This window comes from Arachis ipaensis, chromosome B4 (assembly GCF_059453495.1).
Source record: "Arachis ipaensis isolate K30076 ecotype BB chromosome B4, ASM5945349v1, whole genome shotgun sequence".
In the NCBI taxonomy this organism is placed as follows: domain Eukaryota; kingdom Viridiplantae; phylum Streptophyta; class Magnoliopsida; order Fabales; family Fabaceae; genus Arachis; species Arachis ipaensis.
The window spans coordinates 75,086,107-75,102,953 of NC_142439.1; the positions used below are offsets into that span (position 1 = coordinate 75,086,107).

Sequence of the window (16,847 nt, forward strand, 5' to 3'; positions counted from 1 at the left end):
ACGTGAACCTTTTCAGATTGTGACTCAGCTTTGCTAAAGTCCCCAATTAGAGGTGTCCAGGGTTCTTAAGCACACTCTTCTTTTACTTTGGACCTTGACTTTAACCACTCAGTCTCAAGTTTTCACTTGACACCTTCACGCCACAAGCACATGGTTAGGGACAGCTTGGTTCAGCTGCTTAGGCCAGGATTTTATTCCTTTAGGCCCTCCTATCAACTGATGCTCAAAGCCTTGGGATCCTTTTTATTTACCCTTGCCTTTTGGTTTTAAGGGTTATTGGCTTTTTGCTCTTGCCTTTTGGTTTTAAGAGCTTTTGGCTTTTTCTGCTTGCTTTTTCTTTTTCTATTTTTTTTCGCCATTTTTTTTTCTTTTCTCTTTTTTTTTCTGCAAGCTTTTGTATTCACTGCTTTTTCTTTCTTCAAGAATCATTTTTATGATTTTTCAGATTATCAAATAACATGTCTCCTTGTCATCATTCTTTCAAGAGCTAACATATTTAACATTCATAAACAACAACTTCAAAAGACATATGCACTGTTCAAGCATTCATTCAGAAAACAAAAAGTATTGTCACCAAATCAATATAATTAAACTAAGTTCAAGGATAAATTCGAAACTCATGTACTTCTTGTTCTTTTGAATTAAAAATATTTTTCATTAAAGAGAGGTGGTGGATTCATATTCAATACTTTAAGGCATAGACACTTAGACACTAATGATCATATAGTGAAGACACAAACATAGATAAATATTTAACATAAAAAATGAAAAACAGAGAATTTAAGAACAAGGAATGAGTCCACCTTAGTGATGATGGCGTTTTCTTCTTGAAGAACCAATGATGTCCTTGAGCTCTCCTATGTCTCTTCCTTGTCTCTGTTGCTTGATCCCTAGTGATTTTGGTGCTCCTATCCTTAGTTGCTCCCAATAATTGTGTGGGGGAAAATGTATCCCCTGAGGTATCTCAGGGATCTCTTGATTTGCAGTCAAATGTTCTATCACTGAGCTATAGACCCTTGAGATGAATCTCTCCATCTCCTATGACTCGGAGATGGAAGCTTTTGTCTTCCCTTTCCTCTTTATAGAGGTTTCTCTGGCCTTAGGTGCCATCAATGGTTATGGAAAAACAAAAAAAAGCTATGCTTTTACCACACCAAACTTAGAATGTTGCTCGCCCTTGAGCAAAAGAAGAAAGAATAGATAAAGAAGAAGATGTGGAGGAATCTAGGATTATGAGGAAAGGTGGGGATCCTGTGGGGTCCACAGATCTTGAGGTGTCAAGGATTTACATCCCTGCATCAATTAGGCATGTAAAACACCGTTGCATGCAATTCTGGCATTTAAACGCCGAACTGATGCTTGTTCTGGTCGTTCAACGCCCAGATGTAGCATGTTTCTGGTGTTGAACGCCAGCTCCATGCTTGTTTCTGGCGTTCAGCGCCAGCTATAAGCTCTGTTCTGGCGTTGAACGCCAGCCAGATGCTCCTTACTGGCGTTTAAACGCCAGTAAGTCCTTCCTCCAGGGTGTGATTTTCCTTCTGCTGTTTTTTATTCTGTTTTTAATTTTTGTAATTATTTTGTGACTCCACATGATCATGAACCTAATAAAACATGAAAGAACAATAAAAAATAAAAATAAAATTAGATAAATAAAAATTGGGTTGCCTCCCAACAAGTGCTTCTTTAATGTCAATAGCTTGACAGTGGGCTCTCATGGAGCCTTACAGATGTTCAGAGCATTGTTGAGACTCCCCAACACCAAACTTAGAGTTTGACTGTGGGGGCTCTGGTTGACTCTGTTTTGAGAGAAGCTTACTGTGCCTCTTTTTCATATTTACAGAAGGATGTCCTTGAGTTTTAAACTCAAGGGAGTCCCCATTCAATTGAAGGACTAGTTCACCTCTGTTAACATCAATCACAGCTCTTGCTGTGGCTAGGAAGGGTCTTCCAAGGATGATGGATTCATCCTCATCCTTCCCAGTATCTAGGATTATGAAATTAGCAGGGATGTAAAGGCCTTCAACCTTTACTAATATGTCCTCTACTTGTCCATAAGCCTGTTTTCTGGAATTGTCTACCATCTCAAATGAGATTTTAGCAGCTTGTACCTCAATGATTCCCAGTTTCTCCATTACAGAGAGTTCCATGAGGTTTATTCCTGACCCAAGGTCACATAGAGCCTTCTCAAAGGTCATGGTGCCTATGGTGCAAGGTATTAGGAAATTTCCAGGATCCTGTTTCTTCTGAGGCAGTCTCAGTTGATCCAATGCATTTAGTTCATTGGTGAACAGGGGAGGTTCATCTCCCAAGTCTCTTTACCAAATAAATTGGCATTCAGCTTCATGATTGCACCAAGGAACTTGGCAACTTGCTCTTCAGTAACATCCTCATTCTTTTCTGAAGAGGAATACTCATCAGAGCTCATGAAGGGCGTAAGGAGGTTTAATGGAATCTCTATGGTCTCTAGATGAGCCTCAGATTCCTTTGGTTCCTCAGAGGGAAACTCCTTATTGATCACTGGACGTCCCAGGAGGTCTTCCTCACTGGAATTCACATCCTCAACCTCTCTTACAGGTTCGGCCATGGTAATTAATTCAATGGCCTTGCACTCTCCTTTTGGATTCTCTTCTGTATTGCTTGGGAGAGTACTAGGAGGGGTTTCAGTGATTCTTTTACTCAGCTGGCCCACTTGTGCTTCCAAATTTCTAATGGAGGACCTTATTTCATTCATGAAACTCACAGTGGCCTTAGATAGATCAGAGACTAGATTTGCTAAGCTAGATGGATTCTGCTCAGAATTCTCTGTCTGTTGCTGAGTGGATGATAGAAAAGGCTTGCTATTGCTAAACCTATTTCTTCCACCATTATTAAAGCCTTGTTAAGGCTTTTGTTGATCCTTCCATGAGAGATTTGGGTGATTTCTCCATGAGGGGTTATAGGTGTTTCCATAGGGTTCACCCATGTAATTCACCTCTGCTATTGCAGGGTTCTCAGGATCATAAGCCTCTTGAGTATTGTTGGATGCAGCTTGCATTCTATTCAGACTCTGAAAAATCATATTGACTTGCTGAGTCAATATTTTATTCTGAGCCAATATGGCATTCAGAGTGTCAATTTCAAGAACTCCCTTCTTCTGAGGCGTCCCATTACTCACAGGATTCCTCTCAGAAGTGTACATAAATTGGTTATTAGCAACCATGTCAATGAGTTCTTGAGCTTCTGCAGGCATTTTCTTTAGGTGAATGGATCCACCTGCAGAAGTATCCAATGACATCTTAGCTAATTCAGACAGACCATCATAGAATATATCCAGGATGGTCCATTCTGAAAGCATGTCAAAAGGACACTTTTTGGTCAGTTCCTTGTATCTCTCCCAAGCTTCATAGAGGGATTCACCTTCTTTCTGTCTGAAGGTTTGAACATCCACTCTAAGCTTACTAAGCTTTTGAAGAGGAAAGAACTTGGCTAAGAAAGCCTGACCAGCTTATCCCAAGAGTTCAGGCTATCTTTGGGTTGAGAGTCCAACCACACTCTAGCTCTGTCTCTTACAGCAAATGGGAAAAGCATGATCCTGTAGACTTCAGGATCTACTCCATTAGTCTTAACAGTATCACATATCTGCAAGAATTCAATTAAGAACTGAAAAGGATCTTCAGATGGAAGTCCATGAAACTTGCAGTTTTATTGCATCAGAGAAACTAGTTGAGGCTTAAGCTCAAAATTGTTTGCTCCAATGGTAGGGATGGAGATGCTTCTTCCATGTAAATTGGAATTTGGTGCAGTAAAGTCACCAAGCATCCTCCTTGCATTATTATTATTTTCGGCTTCCATCTCCTCTTCCTTTTCAAAAATTTCTGTAAGGTTGTCTCTGGATTGTTGTATTTTAGCTTCTCTTAGTTTCCTCTTCAGAGTCCTTTCAGGTTCAGGATCTGCTTTAACAAGAATGTTATTGTCCTTGCTCCTGCTCATATGACAAAGAAGGGAATAACAAAGAAAATATGGAATCCTCTATGTCACAATATAGAGATTCCTTTGTGTGAGTAGAAGAAGAAAAGAATGTAATGTAAAGAAGAATGGATAATCCAAACATAAGGGTGAGGATAGGAGCAGAGATATGAGATGAAGAGAAGTGTTAGTAAGTAATTAAATAAATAGAAGAAGATGAGAGAGAAGTTTTCGAAAATAATTTTTGAAAAGGAGTTGATGATTTTCGAAAATTAAAGGGAAAATAAAATTAAAATTAAAATTTAAAACAATTAGTTAATTAAAATGAAATTTTGAAAAAGAGGGAGGTATTTTCGAAAATTAGAGAGGGATAGTTAGTTAGGTAATTTTGAAAGAGATAAGAAACAAACAAAAAGTTAATTAGTTTGTTAAAACAAATTTTGAAAATCAATTTTTTAAAAGATAAGAAGATAAGAAGTTAGAAGAGATATTTTAAAATCAAATTTTTAAAAAAGATAAGATTTAAAAAGATATGATAGAAAGATATGATTAGAAATAGTTTTGAAAAAGATTTGATTTTTAAAATCACAATTAATGACTTGACTCACAAGTAATCACAAGATATGATTCTAGAACTTAAAGTTTGAATCTTTCTTAACAAGCAAGTAACAAACTTGAAATTTCTCAATCAATCATATTAAATGTTAGTAATATTTTCGAAAATTATGAGATAGAATTAAGAAAAAGATTTTTGAAAAATATTTTTATAATTTTCGAAAATAAATAAGAAAAAAAATGAAAAAGATTTGATTTTTGAAAAAGATTTTGAAAAAGATAAGATTTTTAAATTGAAAATTTGATTTGACTCATAAGAAACAACTAAATTTTGAAAAGTTTTGAAAAAGTCAACTCAAATTTTCGAAAATTTATGAGTGAAAAAGGGAAAGATATTTTTTTTATTTTTGAATTTTTAATGATGAAAGAGAAAAACACAAAATTGACTCAATGCATGAAAATTTTAGATCAAAACATGTGATGCATGCAAGAACACTATGAATGTCAAGATGAACACCAAGAACACTTTGAAGATCATGATGAACATCAAGAACATATTTTTGAAAAATTTTTTGATGCAAAGAAAACATGCAAGACACCAAACTTAGAAATTTGCAAACTTCAGACACTAACAAATTGAAAATGCATATGAAAAACAAGAAAAGACACAAAACAAGAAAATATGAAGATCAAACAAGAAGACTTACCAAGAACAACTTGAAGATCATGAAGAACACTATGAATGCATGAATTTTCGAAAAAAATTTTTAGAAAAAGAAAAATATGCAATTGACACCAAACTTAAAAATTGACTCAAGACTCAAACATAAAATATTTTTTTGATTTTTATGATTTTATGAATTTTTTTTTTGGATTTTTGTATATTTTTTTTAAAAAAACATATAGGAAAAAGAAAATAAGAAATTCAAAAATTTTTAATAAGAATTCTAGGAATCTTTCAATGTTAGCCTAAAGCTCCAATCCAAGGGTTAGACATGGCTTAATAGCCAGCCAGCTTTAGGATATAAATCAGGCATGCAACAGCTGATACTTCATCCAACTCCATATACATGCCTTTTATGCTGACAAGTGGAAGCCTCAATCCAAAAGAATTTGGATATGGCTTTACAGCCAGCCAAGCTTCAACATGTTACCATGAAACTCTAGAATTCATTCTTAAAAATTTTGAATAATTTACGAAAACAAAAGGAAATTTTTTTTTTGAAAGATTTTTGAAGAAAAATTTTTTTGAAAATAAAACAAAAAGAAAATTACCTAATCTGAGCAACATGATGAACCGTCAGTTGTCCAAACTCGAACAATCCCCGGCAACGGTGCCAAAAACTTGGTGTTGTTGCCGGACCAACTTGGCACTGATGTTACGGGACCAAAACTTGCCAAAAACTCGAACAATCCCCGGCAACGGCGCCAAAAACTTGGTATGCGAAATTGTTACTCTGAGGTTGTAAAATTTGTTGCTCGTTCTCTCCCTGGTAATGGCGCTAATAACTGGTGCACAATACCATGGTCCAAACATAACTTCACAACTTTGCACAACTAACCAGCAAGTGCACTGGGTCGTCCAAGTAATAAAACCTTACGTGAGTAAGGGTCGATCCCACGGAGATTGTTGGTATGAAGCAAGCTATGGTCATCTTATAAATCTCAGTCAAGCAGATATCAAATGGTTATGGAGTTTTCGAATAATAATAATAGATAAACAGAAAATAAAGATAGAAACACTTATGTATATCATTGGTGAGAATTTCAGATAAGCGTATAGAGATGCTTTCGTTCCTCTGACTCTCTACTTTCCCGCTGTCTTTATCCAATCAGTCTTACTCCTTTCCATGGCAAGCTTTCTGTAAGGGCATCACCGTTGTCAATGGCTACATCCCATCCTCTCTGTGAAAATGGTCCAAAAGCTCTGTCACGGCATGGCTAATCATCTGGAGGTTCTCGATCATACTGGAATAGGATTTACTATCCTTTTGCGTCTGTCACTACGCCCAGCACTCGCGAGTTTGAAGTTCGTCACAACCATCCCTTCCCAGATCCTACTCGGAATACCACAGACAAGGTTTAGACTTTCCGGATCTCAGGAATGGCCATCCATGGGTTCTAACTTATACCACGAAGATTCTAATTAAGGAATCCAAGAGATACTCATTCAATCTAAGGTAGAACGGAAGTGGTTGTCAGGCACGTGTTCATAGGGAATGATGATGACTGTCATGATCACCACATTCATGTTGAAGTGCGAATGGATATCTTAGAAGCGGAATAAGTTGAATTGATTAGAAAATAGTAGTACTTTGTATTAAATCATGAGGAACAGCAGAGCTCCACACTTTAATCTATGGAGTGCAGAAACTCTACCATTTGAAAATACATAAGTGATAATGGTCCAGGCATGGCCGAATGGCCAGCCCCCATGCGTGATCAATATGATCCCAAGATGAACTAAAAAATCATAAGATGTCTAATACAATAGTAAAAAGTCCTATTTATACTAAACTAGTTACTAGGATTTACAGAAGTAAGTAATTGATGCATAAATCCACTTCCGAGGCCCACTTGGTGCGTGCTTTGGCTGAGCTTGAAGTTTACACGTGGGGAGGTCATTCATGGAGTTGAACGCCAGTCTGTAACGTGTTTCTGGCGTTCAACTCTGGTTTGTGACGTGTTTCTGGCGTTTAACTCCAGACTGCAGTGTAGAACTGGCGTTCAACGGCCTTTTGCGTCGTCTAAACTCTGCCAAAGTATATATTGCTGGAAAGCCCTGGATGTCTACTTTCCAACGCAATTGGAAGCGCGCCATTTTGAGTTCTGTAGCTCCAGAAAATCCATTTTGAGTGCAGGGAGGTCAGAATCCAACAGCATCAGCAGTCCTTCTTCAACCTCTGAATCTGATTTTTGCTCAAGTCCCTCAATTTCAGCCAGAAAATACCTGAAATCACAGAAAAACACACAAACTCATAGTAAAGTCCAGAAATTTAAATTTAACATAAAAACTAATAAAAACATCCCTAAAAGTAACTAGATCCTACTAAAAACATACTAAAAACAATGCCAAAAAGCGTATAAATTATCCGCTCATCAATTGGATAGGCAGAAATTACCTCAAAAGAAACAAGATCCTGGTAAATTCCTAATTCCCTATAACATAGGCACCATGACCTTTGAGAAGGCTCTATGTGACCTAGGGTCAGGCATTAACCTTATGCCACTCTCTGTAATGGAGAAACTTGGGATCTTTGAGGTGTAAGCTGCCAGAATCTCATTAGAGATGGCAGACAACTCAAGAAAATAGGCTTATGGACTAGTAGAAGACGTGTTAGTAAAGGTTGAAGGCCTTTACATCCCTGTTGATTTCATAATCCTATACACTGGGAAGGATGAGGATGAATCCATCATCCTTGGAAGACCCTTCCTAGCCACAGCAAAAGCTGTGATTGATGTGAACAGAGGAGAGTTGGTCCTTCAACTGAATGAGGACAACCTTATGTTTAAAACTCAAGGATCTCCTTCTGTAAACATGGAGAGGAAGCATGAAAAGCTTCTCTCACTGCAGAGTCAACCAAAGCCCCCACAGTCAAACTCTAAGTTTGGTGTTGGGAGGCCGCAACCAAACTCTAAGTTTGGTGTTGAACCCCCGCATTCAAACTCTAAGTTTGGTGTTAGGAGATTCCAACAATGCTCTGAACATCTGTGAGGCTCCATGAGAGCTCACTGTCAAGCTATTGACATTAAAGAAGCGCTTGTTGGGAGGCAACCCAATGTTATTTAATTATATCTATTTTATTTTTATTGTTATTTCGTGTTTTATTAGGTTGATGATCATGTGAAGTCACAAGAACAACTAAAAATTAAAAACAGAATCAAAAACAGCAGAAAAAATAGCACACCCTGGAGGAAGAGCACTCTGGCATTTAAACACCAGAAACAAGCATCTGTCTGGCGTTTAACGCCAGAAACAAGCATCAACCTGGCGTTAAACGCCAAAAATAGGATACATTTGGGCGTTTAACGCCAAAAACAGGCAGCAGTCTAGCGTTAAACGCCAGTATTGCATGCTAAGGGCGTTTTACACACCTAATTGGAGCCGGGATGTTAAGTCCTTGACCCCACTAGATCTGTGGATCTCACAGGATCCCCACCTACCCCACCTCTTCTTCTCTCCTCTTCACCACTCACATCCATCCTCTCTTCCCCAAAAACCCCACCTACCTACAAATTCAAATTCATTTCCCTCCCAAACCCAACCCTAAACCTCCCCCCCACTCCTATATAAACCCCTCATTCCTTCTTCATTTTCACACAACACAACCCTTTCTTCTTCCCCTTGGCTGAATACACACCTCTCTCCCTCTCCTCCATTTTTCTTCTTCTTCTCCTTCTTTCTTTCTTCTTTTGCTCCGGGACGAGCAAACATTTTAAGTTTGGTGTGGTAAAAGTATTGCTTTTTGTTTTTCCATAACCATTAATGGCACCTAAGGCTAGAGTAACCTCAAGAAAGAGGAAAGGGAAGGCAATTGCTTCCACCTCTGAGTCATAGGAGATGGAGAGATTCATCTCAAAGGTCCATCAAGACCACTTCTATGAAGTTGTGGCCAAGAAGAAAGTGATCCCTGAGGTTCCTTTCAAGCTCAAAAAGAATGAGTATCCTGAGATCCGACATGAGATCCGAAGAAGAGGTTGGGAAGTTCTCAACAACCCCATTCAACAAGTCGGGATCTTAATGGTTCAAGAGTTCTATGCAAACGCATGGATCACTAGGAACCATGATCAAAGTGTGAACCCGAATCCAAAGAATTGGCTTACCATGGTTCGGGTGAAATACTTAGATTTCAGTCCAGAAGGTTGGACCAAGTCCTCATGGACCTATGTGTAGAAGGAGCTCAATGGAGAGTTGACTCAAGAGGCAAGCCGGTTCAATTGAGAAGACCAGACCTTAAGCCTGTAGCTAGAGGATGGTTGGAGTTTATTCAACGCTCAATTATTCCTACTAGCAACCGGTTTGACGTTACTGTAGACCGGGCCATCATAATCCATAGTATCATGAATGGGGAGGAAGTAGAAGTTCATGAAATTATACCTCAAGAACTCTACAAGGTGGCTGACAAGTCCTCCACTTTGGCAAGGTTAGCCTTTCCTTATCTCATTTGCCGCCTATGCAATTCGGCTGGGATTGACATAGAGGGAGACATCCTCATTGAAGAGGACAAGCCCATCACTAAGAAAAGGATGGAGCAAACAAGAGATCATGGACCTCAATAAGAGCATGAGGAAATTCCTTACCATGAAATCCCTGAGATGCCTCAAGGGATGCACTTCCCTCCACAGAACTATTGGGAGCAAATCAACACCTCCATAGGAGAATTAAGTTCCAACATGGGACAACTAAGGATGGAACACCAAGAGCACTCCATCATTTTCCATGAGATTAGAGAAGATCAAAGAGCTATGAGGGAGGAGCAACAAAGACAAGGAAGAGACATAGAGGAGCTCAAGAGCACCATTGGTTCTTCAAGAAGAGGAAGACGCCACCATCACTAAGGTGGACCCATTCCTTAATCTCTTTGTCTATTTATTTTTCTCTGTTTTTCGTTTACTATGATTTATGTTTATGTTTGTGTCTTATTACATGATCATTAGTATTTAAGTGTCTATGTCTTAAAGCTATGAATGTCCTATGAATCCATCACCTTTCTTAAATGAAAAATGCTTTAATTACAAAAGAACAAGAAGTACATGAATTTCGAATTCATCCTTGAAATTAGTTTAATTATTTTGATGTGGTGACAATACTTTTTGTTTTCTGAATGAATGTTTGAACAGTGCATATGTCTTTTGATATTGTTGTTTATGAATGTTAAATATGTTGGCTCTTGAAAGAATGATGAAAAAGAGAAATGTTATTGATAATCTAAAAAATCACAAAATTGATTCTTGAAGCAAGAAAAAGCAGTGAATAGAAAAGCTTGCGAAAAAAAAGAAAAGAAAATTGGCGTAAAAAAATAAAAGAAAGAAAAAGAAAAAGCAAGCAGAAAAAGCCAAGAGCTCTTTAAACCAAAAGACAAGAGCAAAAAGCCAGTAACCCTTTAAACCAAACGGAAAGGGTAATAAAAAGGATCTAAGGCTTTGAGCATTAGTGGATAGGAGGGCCCAAAGGAATAAAATGCTGGCCTAAGCGGCTAAACCAAGCTGTCCCTAACCATGTGCTTGTGGCGTGAAGGTGTCAAGCCAAAAGCTTGAGACTGAGCGGTTAAAGTCAAGGACCAAAGCAAAAAAAGAGTGTGCTTAAGAACCCTGGACACCTCTAATTGGGGACTCTAGCAAAGCTTAGTTACAATCTGAAAAGGTTCACCCAATTATGTGTCTGTGGCATTTATGTATCCGGTGGTAATACTGGAAAACAAAGTGCTTAGGGCCACGGCCAAGGCTCATAAAGTAGTTGTGTTCAAGAATCAACATACTGAACTAGGAGAATCAATAACACTATCTGAATTCTGAGTTCCTATAGCTGCCAATCATTCTGAACTTCAAAGGATAAAGTGAGATGCTAAAACTATTCAAGAGGCAAAAGCTACTAGTCCCGCTCATCTAATTGGAGCTAAGTTTCATTGATATTTTGGAATTTATAGTATATTCTCTTCTTTTTATCCTATTTGATTTTCAGTTGCTTAGGGACAAGCAACAATTTAAGTTTGGTGTTGTGATGAGCGGATAATTTATACGCTTTTTGGCATTGTTTTTACATAGTTTTAAGTATGATTTAGTTATTTTTTAGTATATTTTTATTAGTTTTTAAATAAAAATTACATTTATGGACTTTACTATGAGTTTGTGTGTTTTTCTGTGATTTCAGGTAATTTCTGACTGAAATTGAGGGACTTGAGCAAAAATCAGATTTAGAGGCTGAAGAAGGACTACAGATGCTGTTGGATTCTGACCTCCCTGCACTCAAAGTGGATTTTCTGGAGCTACAGGAGTCCAAATGGCACGCTCTTAATTGCGTTGGAAAGTAGACATCCAGGGATTTCCAGCAATATATAATAGTTTATACTTTGCCCGAGTTTAGATGACGCAACCTGGCGTTCAACGCCAGCTTTCTGCCCTATTCTGGAGTTAAATGCCAGAAACAGGTTACAAAGCAGAGTTAAATGCCAGAAACAGGTTACAAACTGGAATTTAACTCCAAGGAAGACCTCTACACGTGAAAGCTTCAATGCTCAGCCCAAGCACACACCAAGGGGGCCCGGGAGTGGATTTCTACATTATTTACTTATTTCTGTAACCCTAGTAACTAGTTTAGTATAAATAGAACTTTTTACTATTGTTTTTATATCTTTGGGATCATCTTTTGATCATTTTAGATCTCTAGACCTCCATGGGAGGCTGGCCACTCGGCCATGTCTACCCTATTTTCACTTATGTATTTTCAACGGTGGAGTTTCTACATCCCATAGATTAAGGTGTGGAGCTCTGATGTTCCTCATGAATTAATGCAAAGTACTATTATTTTTCTATTCAACTCAACCCTATTTCTTCTCTAAGATATTCATTCGCACACAAGAACATGATGAATGTGATGATTATGTGACGCTCATTACCATTCTCACTTATGAACGCGTGCTTGACAACCACTTCCGTTCTACATGAAAGCAAGCTTGAACGCATATCTCTTAGCCTCCTGATCGTGAGATCAGAGTCTTCGTGGTATACGCTAGAATTATTGGTGGCCATTCTTGAGATCTGGAAAGTCTAAACCTTGTCTGTGGTATTCCGAGTAGGATCTGGAAAGGGATGGCTGTGACAAGCTTCAAACTCGTGAGTGTTGGGCGTAGTGACGGACACAAAAGGATTACTGAATCCTATTCCAGTATGATCGAAAACCGACAGATGATTAGCCGTGTGGTGACAGCGCATTTTGGACCATTTTCACTGAGAGGACGGGATGTAGCCATTGACAACGGTAATGCCCAACATACAGCTTGCCATAGAAAGGAGTAGGAAGGATTGGATGAAAGCAGTAGGAAAACAGAGATTCAGAAGGAACTAAGCATCTCCATACGCTTATCTGAAATTCTCACCAATGAATTACACAAGTATCTCTATCTTTATCTTACGTTTTATTTATCTTTTAATTATTAAAACTCTATAACCATTTGAATCCGCCTGACTGAGATTTACAAGGTGACCATAGCTTGCTTCAAGTCGACAATCTCCGTGGGATCGACCCTTACTCAGATAAGGTTTATTACTTGGACGACCTAGTGCACTTGCTGGTTAGTTGTGCGAAGTTGTGACAAAGAACTAGTATTATGAACGTGTGTATTAAGTTTTTAACGCCGTTACTGATGAGCGGATAATTTATACGCTTTTTGGCATTGTTTTTAGTATGTTTTCAGTATAATTTAGTTAGTTTTTATTATATTTCTATTATTTTTTAAATAAAAATCACAATTCTGGACTTTACTATGAGTTTGTGGGTTTTTCTGTAATTTCAGGTATTTTCTGGCTGAAATTGAGGGAGCTGAGCAAAAATCTGATTCATGCTGAAAAAGGACTGCTGATGCTGTTGGATTCTGACCTCCAATTGGCGCGCTCTCAATTGCGTTAGAAAGTAGACATCCAGGGCTTTCCAGCAATATATAATAGTTCATACTTTGCTCAAGGATAGACGACGTAAACTGGCGTTCAACGCCAGTTCCATGTTGCAGTCTGGCGTCAAACGCCAGAAACAGGTTACAAATGGGAGTTGAACGCCAGAAACAGGTTACAACCTGGCGTTTAACTCCAGAAACAGCCTAGGCACGTGAGAAGCTTAAGTCTCAGCCCCAGCACACACCAAGTGGGCCCCAAAAGTGGATTTCTGCACCATCTATCATAGTTTATTCATTTTCTGTAAACCTAGGTTACTAGTTTAGTATTTAAACAACTTTTAGAGGTCTATTTCGAACCTCATGACATTTTAGATCTGAACTTTGTACTCTTTAAAGGCATGAGTCTCTGAACTCCATTGTTGGGGTGAGGAGCTCTGTTGTGTTTCGATGAATTAATGCAACTATTTCTGTTTTCTATTTAAACACGCTTGTTTCTTTCTAAGATGTTTATTCGCACTTCAATATGATGGATGTGATGATCCGTGACACTCATCATCATCCTCAACCTATGAACGCGTGCCTGACAACCACCTCCGTTCTACCTTCGATTGAATGAATATCTCTTGGATTCCTTAATCAGAATCTTTGTGGTATAAGCTAGAATCCATTGGCAGCATTCTTGAGAATTCGGAAAGTCTAAACCTTGTCTGTGGTATTCCGAGTAGGATTTAGGGATTGAATGACTGTGACGAGCTTCAAACTCACAAGGGCTGGGCGTAGTGACAGACGTAAAAGGATCAATGGATCCCATTCCAGCATGAGTGGGAACCGACAGATGATTAGCCGTGCGGTGACAGCGCACCTGGACCTTTTTCACTGAGAGGACGGATGGTAGCCATTGACAACGGTGATCCACCAACACACAGCTTGCCATAGGAGGAACCTTGCGTGCGTGAAGAAGAAGACAGGGAGAAAGCAGAGATTCAGAAGACAAAGCATCTCCAAAACTCCAACATATTCTCCATTACTGCAGAACAAGTATTTAACCCATGCTCTTTTATTCTTCGCAATTCATCTATAACAATATATAATGGGAAAACTTATTTTTGGTGTCCAATTTATTTTTCCATTTTTATCATTTTGAATAACTTACTTTCAGTTACAGCATTCTACTACTTCATTTCTATTCACGTTCACGTCAATATAACTTCTCCCGTTAATTTCTCTCACATCACGTTATTGCATCAGTTACAGAATTCTACTACTTAATTCCCACAACTGCATCAGTTAATTTCTCTGACATCAGTTACTGCATCAATTATATTATTCCCAATTTTTTCTCTTAATCTCTCTCACTTCACTGGTTACTCCATATCTTCTCTCCATAATAGAAAAAATTTCCTTCATTTCTCCTCCATCTTCTCCTGCATTCTTCTTACTTCGCCTAAATATAATGTAAAATCTATTGTAATTTATTTTTCGTCATTAAATAAAAGTGTAGAACTGTTTTTATATGTTTCTTTGGTTAATTATAGTTGACAACATACCAATGGAAGATTCACGTGGAAGTGGTCGACGAACTCGGCAAGACTATGCCAGACAACGAAGACAAAATATGAGTGAAGTGCAGAGGCAGCAACACCTTGCCAGAAGGCGTGCCAGTTACCGAGAGAGTATTAGACGAGAAAAATAAATCAATACATCAAGTGGACCATTACAAGATATCACAAATATAGCTCATCAACAATACTCTATATCAGGTACTCTAAGTTATACTTCTCATTAATACATTTAATATGAATTATTTTTTACGATATATCTATGTTGCTGGACTCTTAGTACGTACCAATTATGTATAATTTATTTCTTGAGTGTACCCTTAAATTATCAAATTACATTATTTTCATCTTAATAATGAATTTTTTACATATACAGATACTCACAATAACACCGGAGCTGGTTCAAGCAATATAGCATACGGTCCAAATATGGGTAGGAATCCTATATATTTATATTTATTTAATTAATAATAATTTATTTTTTCTTAAATTTTGATTCAATAAATCTTTTATTATTGGCCTAAATATTATTATCATAGATATTATTATATTGTCTTAAATGTACTTTACATCATTATAATCTCAATTATTAAATAGTTTAATAATTTTTTAATATAATATCATACAAAAATAAAATTTTTATGAGTGTATCTATAATTTATAACAATATATAATGCCAAAACATGGGAGTTTGGTGTCCAATTTTTTATTTCCTATTTTAACCCTACTAACATAATTCAAAAATATTTTACAGTTACTTATTTCATTAACAAATTTCACTAACAGTTACAAAAACTCACGCATAACTTCTATTCAATTCTGTACTCCCACAATTTCTCTTTTTTTTGCTTTTTATTTTTTATTTTTTTCTGATTCTCCTTTATCTTATGAACTCTTCTCTGTATGGAATAATTATTTAAATAAGTTTTTGTGACATCTTAAACTAAGTAAAGATGATGTCAAAAAGTATATTTTCGTGACCATATATGAAATGAGAAAAAGAATAATTAGAAGCCAACAAGTGTTTAACCAGTGGTGATAAATAGTTTTTTGTATAGATCTTATTATATTGAGGTATTCATTTAAATTATGTTTTGTTTAATTTTATGTTAGTCTTTGTTTGTATAGTGTTGTTTTGAGTATATTTGTGAGTATTGTATTTTGATGGTCTGACCACCAGTTTAGCCTCATTCTAATTATTCTATTAGAATTTTTTTTGTAATCATAAAAAATATATCTTTTTTATTTTTTTTATAGTTTCATCCATTCTACTGCTTTTTTTTTTACTTCTCAATACACTTTGTTATATGTCTCTTGCTGCCATTATTTTTTTACCTTCAATACCATCGATTTTAATTTTCATCACATTCATCGTTACAAATTTCATTTAGTTTTATTGCAGTTACTACATTCACATATAACTTCCACTTAAATTTTTTTTCTCTTTAATTTATTTACCTAATTAATATTTTCATCATTCTTTTACCTTTTTAATTTGTCCCCAATATTTTACGTACAAAGATAGTGTTCTATCTTTTTCTATTACTAAAGAAGAACTAATTTTTTTCATCTTATATGTATTCTTTATTTTTTTAAATATGTTTGTACTTATCAATGATGAATTGAAAAAGTCTAATATTTTGTTAAATTCATTTTTTTTCTTTTTTAAATTACTTCATATGGGATAATATTATTTTTTAATTTTTAATTGATTAATTATACAGAGTATTATATTTAAAATTTGAGTACATAAATTTTTATTTTTAAATTAAACTAAAATAAATGGATTATATTATAAAAATATAATTTATTTTGACTTCTATAATATCATTTATTTGGCATATGGCACTGGTTATTTGATTAACATATAAAAAATGTATCATCTAAATACTTAGTGATAATTAATTACGGTGGCATGAAGAGAAGAAAAAAATGAGAAAGAACAAAATAATATAATAATGGCGATTAGACAATGACAAGTTTGTGTATAGAGAATAATAATAAGAGAAAGAATAGTGTTTGATATAGTAAGGGGATATAATAAAAATTATAAATTAATAATTTTGAAAAATAATGAAATTAAAAAAATTTTAAAAATTAAATAAAAAATTAAAAAAAGAAAAATAAAATATTTTTTATCAATTAGAATTATGCATGAAGATAAAGAGTCCTTTGAATA

General features: G+C 36.2%; 1 non-coding gene across 1 annotated transcript; it reads left to right on the forward strand.

Moving 5' to 3' along the window:
- The first annotated feature begins 3,328 nt into the window (after positions 1-3,328).
- LOC148567963 (small nucleolar RNA R71) lies at positions 3,329-3,436 on the forward strand. Its single transcript, XR_015881899.1, has one exon. It is a non-coding gene; the product is annotated as a small nucleolar RNA R71 (small nucleolar RNA).
- Positions 3,437-16,847: the final 13,411 nt, after the last annotated feature.